Genomic DNA, 10,229 nt, shown 5'->3' with positions numbered 1-10,229 from the left:
TATGTTTAATATTGGACTGAATAATTAAGTATGGGTTCCAGGCTTGATTTTTGAGGCCCGGTAGCACCGACTTATCCTTAATTATTATGCGTGTCAATTTTAATATTTTTAGAATTTTATTAGATTAATAAATTAAATAATTAATTATGTTTAATATTGGACTGAATAATTATGTATGAGTTCCAGGCTTGATTTTTGAGGCCCGGTAGCACCGAGTTATCCTTAATTATTATGTGTGTCAATTTCAACATTTTTAGAATTTTATTAGCTTAATAAATTAAATAATTAATTATGTTTAATATTTGACTGAATAATTATGTATGGGTTCCAGGCTCGATTTTTGAGGCCCGGTAGCACCGAGTTATCCTTAATTATTATGTGTGTCAATTTTAATATTTTTACAATTTTGTTAGCTTAAGGAATTAAATTAAATAATATTGAATTGGACTTAATAAATATGTATGGTTTCAGGCTCGATATTGGAGTTAAATTTACAACATATATTAATTTGTTACTTTTGTAATTTTATTGTTATAAATTAAATAAGTAATTTTGTAAAGTGTAATCTTAAAGGCTCTACTACGCTAAAAGGCTATATATTTTACTACACTAAAAGGCTCTATATTTTACTACACTAAAAGGCTCTATATTTTACTACACAGAAAGGCTATTTATTTTACTACGGTTTTTATCTATTACATATAAAAACAACTAACATAAAATACAAATATGAACAACAAACAAAAAAAATTAAATTAATTTTTTATTTTACCAAATAAAACATAACATTTAAAATACAAATAATTTATCAACTTTTAACTTTTTTTTTTACCAAAACTAATAAATCAAGTCAAGTATAAATAAGATACAAATTTAAACACAAACATAACACAAATTCACATGGAAACACATTAAACAATACTAATATGCATGTATTATACGAGTTTCTACATAAATAAAATCGAAATACCTCGATTGAAGTTTTTTGAATTTGATTGAAATGGAATTTTTACACTCGGAAGAAGGAATCCAAAGCTTGTCTTGTGCTTGGGACCTACACTCCTTGCTCTTAAGGTGACGGGTGGGGCCGAAATTTTTTTTTTTAAAAAATCACGGGGGGTGGGGGACCAGATTTGAGAGAGGAGTATTTTAATGGAAGTGGGGGAGTTTCTGTCGGTCCAAGGAAGAAGAAGGGATAAATTTTCAAAAGGCAATTCGCAGTATTATACTGCGAATTACCCTAATTCGCAGTATAATACTGCGAAATGCCTTTTGAAAAAATTACTGGGCCCATTTTAAGCAATTCGCAGTATAATACTGCAAATTGCATAAAAAAATAATTTTTTAATAATTCGCAGTATTATACTGCGAATTACATTAACGGCCAAATTTCCGTTAAAGTAATTCGCAGTATAATACTGCGAATTACCTATTTATGTAACTTTTTTTTTAAACTTTGTATCCAAAAAATCATCAAAAAAGTTTCGGACTCTAATTTCATGCCTATTGAAATACTCCTATACACTAAAAAGCTTTTTCAACGTATATCTCAAAGTTCGTTTCTTAACATACGAGAATAATTGGTTATATACACGAATTTCTTAGAAAATAATTTATGTTTTGAGATCTCGGATTCAAATTCTGGTAGAGGCAAAAATATTAAGTGATTTTTTCGTATTTGTCCAAATCTTGATGAATAAGACTACTCGGTAATTGTGATGGTGGAAAATCGCATGTATCCGTAAAACTAATCGAGGTATGTATAGTACAAGTTGCCCTGACACTGTAATTATTAAAAAAAAGTATCATAGTAATTCATTGCATTGTCATGGAATTACAATTGAAACTACAAATGAAATGCTGTCTTTATTAAATATATGAAAGAATAATCTAAATATTTATCCAAAATCAGAAATGAAAGGAATACCTCAAGATGTTTTATAAAGAAAGAATTACAAGAAAATACACATGACTTCACACCATAATAAAAAATGGCCCATGTTTTTAAGTTTTACCCCACCTAGCCCACATTGTACATATTTTGAAAGCACTTGCAAATTCAAAATATATATTTTTACAACAATTGCTTCTAAAAGCTATGGAGTTAATTCTTTGTTCTCACAACTATTGCTTTCACTCTCTCTTCTTCTCACATCTTTTACATATGCTTCAAAGGACCGTGTATTTTCTGCTTCTCCTTTTGTGTCACCTGCTTGCAATGAAAGAAAATTGAAGAGTAGAAGTCCACCATTGAAGATCATTCAAAGCTTTGCTTTTGAAAATGTGTTGTTTTGAATTTGTTAGTTGTTTGGATTGGGTATTGTTCCAATTGATTGAAAATATCAAAAGGAGTACAAAATTTAAATTTGAAGTGATTTGGAGTAGATTTGAACAAGATTTGAATTAAATTTCAGAAAAGACGCAAGAAATAAGACGAAGTCAGTTTTTTGTATAATTATGTATAATATTGTATATGAGTGTAGAAACACACCTTATACACTTTTATACACGTTTATACAAGCGTCTGTAGACGAACTTCTTCCACGATTTTCAGTTGTAATTCTTATTCAAAACCAGTCCAAATCTCCATTGAATGACTTCAAATTTTATATACAACCTCCTTATACTATTTCTAACAAGTCTAAATAACACCCACTCCAAATTTTTCATAAAATCAAATTCAAAATTTAAAACCCACATATTTAAGTTTGTTAAAAATCTAATTTTCACCACCCAAATGAAGTTGGTTTGTTGAATTAATATTTGAGTCACAATTACTGATTCAAAAAGTAATTTAAAAGCTTGAGGAATCTTTTTTAAAAATTAAATAGTAATTTTGAGAACCTATTGGAGTTGGATGTTGAATCTTAGCCTATTATTTATGGGCTAGTTGGTTGTAAATTGAAATATGGGCTATAAAATTGAAAAGTATGGAGCCCAGTTGTTCTAATGTGAAATTTTCCCTTTTATAAATATCCATAAGTCAGATTTCTAAATAATTTCAAATAACATGTTCGATTTTTCTATATTTCTAAAGAGAACAAGACCATCAATATATTTTAAACTCTTTTACAGTTATTTACAAAACGATAGAGGCCTAATTTAATATCACTGAAATATACGTTGAAGTAAAAGAAGAGGATTTACGATAAACTTCGTTTCCATGATTTAATAATCAATTTAAATGAGAGGAAAAGGAAAACTAAGAAAAGGAATATTTCTTCGAGGGGATAGGCAAATTGACTTAGGATGAACGTTGTCTGAATTGGGCCACATGAGTTGGTTGGGCTTGTTTTCTGGGCTTAGTGAACAAATCCTACAATTCTAGTAAAAATAGCACGGTATAGCCAGTTTTCGGACTGGTCAATCAAAAATAGCCAGCGTTTACCAAGTCAATAAAAAATAGCCACTATTTTGCTGCAATAGAGACCGGTCCAGCATAATATACTGAAGTTCGATGCACTTGTGTATGAACTCCAGCATATTATGCTGGACCGGTATACTTTGCTGGCCCCGGTATAATATACTGGAGACTGGAGCACCGGTGCTCTAAACTCCAGTATATTATACCGGACCAATATACTTGCTGGAACTCAGTATATTATGCTGGAGTTCTAGTGTACTTATACTGAAACTCCATCATATTATGCTGGAATTCCAGCATACTTATCCTAGAACTCCAGTATAATATGCTGGAGTTTAAGTATACTTATGCTGGAATTCCAGCATAATATACTGGAGTATTTTCCGGGTTTTGAACAGTGTTTTCGCTCAGATTTATCTTTACATAAAAAGTGGCTAAATTTCGATTACTTTTGAAATTGGGCTATTTTTGAACGACCAGTTGTAAATCTGGCTATTTTACAAGGTAAATATAGTTAAGTTTTTTATTAGAGGTTTTTGGCATGGTATAACAACAAACTCATATAATTGACAGAAAATAGCCCTAGTTATAAAAATTGGCATCAAATAGCCAATAAATGTATATCACAATAATAATATGTATATCACAACTTTTTTCTTCTTCTTTGTCTATATCAACATGTATATTAAAATATTATTTTCCTTCTTTGTATATAAATAATATTATTCTATGTTATCAATAATATAAAATTATATATACAGTTATTGCTGCCTTTATATCAATGTATGTCACAATAAAAATATTGTATTATTTGTGTATCACAGTGTATAGCGCATTAGACATGTGTATACCAAAATAGATATCATAAATATATTTTTCTTCTTTGTGTATATCAAAAATTAATTTTCTTTGTATACCAAAATATTATTTACTCCCACAATTATATTTATTATTTTTATGTCTTAGAACTTGCTTAAACATGCTATATCAAAAATTTATTTTTCTTTTTTGTTCAATAATTATAATTATATTATTTGTATATCACAAAACATAATAATAATGTATGTATCAAAAAATTATTAAAATTTTATTTTCCTTCTTTTTATAACACATTTCAGATTGAAAATTCAAGTTCAAGACGACCCACATATGTACACCTATTGTAACCCGTGTATATCTCTATATACATCAGTGATATCTATGTATATTAGGTGTATCTGTGTATATCCATGAAAAATTATTTTATATATATGATATACAATATGATATACACGGGTGTCCACAAAAAAATTATGTTGTATACATGATATACAAACTGATATACACAGACGTCCTTAAAAACTTGTGTGTGATATACACGATGTTACAACGTGATATACACATATCGCAGTTGGATTTTTAGGTCTGATTTTTTACCTGAAACCAGTCTAAATCACTTCTAATCTTGCTTAAATTTTGTATATAGCCTCTTTTAGATATTTTCAACCAATTTTAATCACACCCACTCATTCATTCCAACCAAAAAAGGAAGAGAGAAGAAAACAAAGTTGAAATATATTTTTTCTCTCTTAGTTTTTGCTAACCTTGCTCAAATTTTGTATATAGCCTCGTTTAGGTATTTTCAACCAATTTCAATCACACCCACTCATTCAATCCAACAAAAAAAAAAAAAGAGAGAAGAAAAACAAATTTGAAATATTTTTTTCTCTCTTAGTTTTTGCTTCTGATTTTCTGTGATATGAGATGAACCTTACCTTTTTATCCCACTGATTTTTTTAGCATAATTTGCAATAATTTTGCTAAACTATGAGAGCAAAAGAAAAGAGATAGAAGAAGAAATACAAGGAGAGAAAGGGGGAGGGAGCCAAAATAAACATGTAGTTTTTTTGAGAGAGAATATAAAAGAGAGTAGTTTCTTTTAAGATTTGGCTATATAATGCCAATTTTTTTTTGGTAACTAACTTATTATTAATCACCAGTAATAAAATTGTACAAAGAACCATAGTTAGCTAACTCAGCTAACTATCATATTTACAGTATTCTCTTTCTCATCCCAGTTTCCTATTTTTATAATCTATATATGAACTATTTCCTCTAGTCTAGGAGGAGCTCGCACACAACAAACACATGCTATCTTCTTGGCTATCCTCTCCCATCCCACATTTGTCTTCTCAAAAATTCTTCTATTTCTCTCTAATCATATATAATATACTAACTCTGTATATAGCATCTTGAATAGTTGAGCTTCCTTTGATTTGCCTTTAGCTCGTTTGATCACTTCCTGCACATGCTGCTCCCGGTCTCCTGCTACTATCCTTTGATTATGTGTCCATCTCATATCTTGTGCATCACTGCCTTCGTATACTCACACTCCACAAATAGATGATCTCTAGTTTCTTCTACTTTCTGACATAAACTACACTTGGTGTCATTCTCCATGCCCCATTTATTCAATCTATCTGCTGTAAGCAATCTGTTCTGCATTTGTAACCATTGTGTGAATTTTGCTTTTGGTCTTCCAGCATTCCCAAACATCAAGCATTTCCATGGTACTCTAGGTTGATCTCCCAGTAAGTGAAGGTATATTTGTTTAATGACACTTTTTTTCTGCAAATAGATATACTGTCATGTGCTAGAATGTTTTTTGTCTCCATTATTTTCTTCACCATCCAACTTGCTTGTTTTGGAACTATTAAGTGCTCCAACTGTTGCCCTTTTATGTAATATGCATGAATCCTTCTTATCCACGTTCTCTCTTCTTTTCTTGACAAATCCCAGTATAGTTTAATAATAGCAGTCTTGTTCCAGATTCTCAAGTTTATTAAGTTCCAGCCTCCACAACTTTTAGGTAAGCAGACTCTCTCCCAATTGTTCAGTGCTTTCTTTGTGATGACATTGTTGCCTGTCCATAGATAGCTCCTATAGAAACCTTCCACTGCTTTAATCACCTTTGCTGGCAGAATAAACAATTGAGCCCAGTAGGATTGCACACCAAATACTACACTGCTTATCAATTGACTTCTTCCTGCATAAGACAGTTTTTTTACTATCCATATGTGATTCTTGCTACAATCTTCTCAATGAGAAGCTGCCACTGCATTATTGTTAGCTTTTTAGTAGATAGAGGAACTCCCAGGTACTTGAATGGTAGCACTCCTTTTGTGAATCCCAGTTTCCTTAGCATCAGTTCCTGATCATTCTGTGTTACCCCTCCAAAATTGTCACGACCCTAAAACCGACCCGGTCGTGATGGCACCTATCGTGAAACTAGGCTAGCCGACACAATTCCCGAATTCAACCAGTATTCAATAAAATTTATTTTTAAGCCATTAATTAATTAATGCAAGTCTAAATGAACAGTGTAGAATAAATACACAAGCCCGACATCGGGGTGTCACAAGTCACGAGCATCTACTAAGGTCTGAATACAACGAAGAGTCTGAAAATATACTATAACAAGCTAAGGGAGATAAGAGGGAGAGAGCAGGGCTGCGAACGCTGGGCAGCTACCTTGCTAACTCCGATGACTCTGCCACTGAGCATTCAACACCCGCTACCGGATTCAGAAATACCTGAATCTGCACACAAGATGCAGGGAGTAATGTGAGTATGCCAACTCAGTAAGTAATAAAAGTAAAAACAGTTGAGCAATAAGAAAACACGTAAACCACGTCATAATGCTACAGCAACCAGTGCAAGTCCAAAATAATGCATTAAAGCGACAAACTCGTAAAAACAACTCAGTTCAGTAAAACCTTTTTAAAACATCTTTCAATAGTTTTAAACGAGTGATAAAAATAGTGAGTAAAATGATAGAAACGTAATAGCCCCTCGGGAAAATCATGCATCATAAACTGCCCCTCGTGCATAATATCAACAGAACTAGCCCCTCGGGCTACCTCACAATCGCTCGTAATTAGCCTCTCAGGCATAACATGAATCAAGAACCGCCCCTCGGGCAACAATATGAAACAACAACATCCCCTCGGGCTACATCACATCACTCGCACTGGGTATTCGCGCTCACTGGGGTGTACAGACTCCGGGAGGGGCTCTTTACAGCCCAAGCGCTATCACAAGCCACCTCGTGGTATAACAAATCAGGCTCTCGGCCTCATAACAACAAGCCAACTCGTGGCATAGATCAATCAGGCCCTCGGCCTCACAATATATCACAATATCCTCACCACATAGGCCCTCGGACTCACTCAGTCAGATCTCGCTCAAGTCCCTCAGGATGACAGTAAAACAAATTCTCAGTTCAAAATCATTTATGAAATCAAAAGGAGTGAATAAAACTGAGTTATGAAAATAGTAAGGACATAGCATGACTGAGTGTAAATATCAAATCGGAAACAGTGAGGAAATCAGTATTAAAAGCCCTTAAGGGTCTAAACAATCAGCAGAAGGCCCAAACACGACATTTAGCCCCAAACACAATAATACTTTCCAAAATATAACAATATCAAATAGTTTCCAAGTAAATACGCGACTTGATAGTCGTACGGAACGGACCAAGTCACAATCCCCAATGGTGAACGACTCCACGCTCGTCACCTAGCGTGTGCGTCACCTCAAAATAGCGAAACGATGTGAAATTCGGGGTTTCATACCCTCAAGACAACATTTACAATCATTACTTACCTTAATCCGGTCCAAACTCTATCCCGTGATGCCTTTGCCTCTCGACTCGGCCTCCGGATGCTCCAAATCTAACCAAAAACAGTACCATACCATCAAAATATGCATAGGGAACAAAGCCCACTCGAAAATAACCAATTTACATAAAAAATACTGAAATTGGCCAAACCCGACCCCGGGCCCACATCTTGGAATCCAATAAAAATCATGTTAATAGAACCCTTATCCTCACACGAGTCCATACATACCAAGAACATCAAAATCGGACCTCAAATGGCCCCTCAAATCCCCAATTTACACTCTCCAATTTCAAGCCCTAATTCCCCAGTTTTAGGCTTTAAATCCCATAATTTCATGTTTAAACAAGTAAGAATCAACATAGGATCGAGATTTTGGTTCAATAATCTTACCTCAAAGAAGTTCTCTTGAATTCCCTCTTCAATCTCCCCCAAGAAGCTCCAAAACCGACTCAAAAATGGTGGAAATAGACCAAAAATCGCGAACATAGGTATTTAAAACATTCTGCCCAGGTGATTTATCCTTCTTCGCGAACGCGGTCAAAGCCTCGCGTTCGCGAAACACAAAAATCTGATGACCACTTATTCCTTCTTCGCGAACGCGACCTCCTAGACGCGAACACGAAGCTTCAGCTTCTCAGACTATCGCGAACACGACACACCCAGCGAACGCGAATCACAAATGACCAGGACCCAGCTTCTCCAATTACTCTACGCGAACGCGGGAACATCATCGCGTTCACGATGTACACTGAACCCCACCCTTCGGGAACGCGGGATCAACATCACGAATGCGAAGGCCAAATTGACTGCCTCACTTCACATCCCTTCGCGAACGCGAGAACCCTCTCGTGAACGCGAAGGCCAAAGCTCTGCAACACACACAACAGAAAATCTGCAACTTCTCCAAACAAGATTTGATCCGTTTAACCACCCGAAACTCACTCGAGGCCCTCGGGACCTCAACCAAACATGCCAACATATCCCATAACATCATTCAAACTTGTTCCAACCTTCGAAACACTCAAAACAACATCAAATCATCAAATCATCATCAGATTCAAGCCTAAGAAATTCCAAAACTTCCAAATTCCGCTTTCGATCAAAAAGTCTATCAAACCTCATCCGAGTGACCTGAATTTTTTGCACACACGTCACAAACAACACAACAGACCGACTCAAACTTCCGAAATTCCATTCCGACCCTGATATCAAAATTTCCACTGCCGACCGGAAAATGCCAAAATTTCAACTTCGCCAATTCAAGCCTAAATCTACCAAAGACCTCCAAATACATTCAGGACGCGCTCCCAAGTCCAAAATCACCTAATGGTATCCCATATTACCTATATTCGACCATTACTAGCAGCTGAATAGTTATATAATCTATTCCATCCTGGAGCTATATTTCTATTAATAGTTTCAGCCTTATTCTCCTTAACCCTTGCTTCTACAATAGCAGCTATTCCTATTTTTTTTGTTTTCAAAATTTTCTGTACTTCCTTCTGCTTATACCTCTTATTCAGTCCTCTTATGTTCCACACTAGCCAAGTCATGCCGATCTCTTTGATTTACCTCCGATATCAGGAGGTTCAGTATAAGCCTCTTTCACCTCTCTGCTCAGAATTTGAAACCCATTCCTCACTGGAACTGAACCAAGCACTGGGAAGTTGATATCATTCAATTCTGGGATTGTACTTTCCACATCTTTACTCCTGTTTGTAGCACTTGGTGTTTTGTCTTTTTGTTGCATTTGCATATTATTCTTCACCTCCCCGGATCCTTGCCCTGCATCTGTGACACTTGTTTCCACCTGATGATGAATGGCTTGGTCTTTTCCTGGCATAAATTCCTCATCTATTTGATGCTTTGTCTTGCCTTTCTCTTTAGTGATCCACTGTTGGACTATTTTCTTTGGCCCTCTTTTCTCATTCATAGGTACTCCATACTGCTGCTCTGTCTTCTTCCTTCCTGCTGGCACTTATGTCCAATAACTTGGCATTTATCACAAAACTTTGGTTTCCAATCATAAATGATTGGTTGCAAGAAGGTTCTCCCATTTGGATCCTCTACAGTTATTTCATCCAGTAGAGGTTTGGTCACATCAACTTCAATTGGAATCCATGCATAGGAGACTCTTAACTGTTTAGCATTACATTCATCAGCATACATAGGAGATCCAATTGAACTAGCAATCCTACTTAGTG

This window comes from Nicotiana attenuata, unplaced genomic scaffold (genome assembly GCF_001879085.1).
Source record: "Nicotiana attenuata strain UT unplaced genomic scaffold, NIATTr2, whole genome shotgun sequence".
NCBI classification, from domain to species: domain Eukaryota; kingdom Viridiplantae; phylum Streptophyta; class Magnoliopsida; order Solanales; family Solanaceae; genus Nicotiana; species Nicotiana attenuata.
This window is presented reverse-complemented; position numbering follows the sequence as displayed.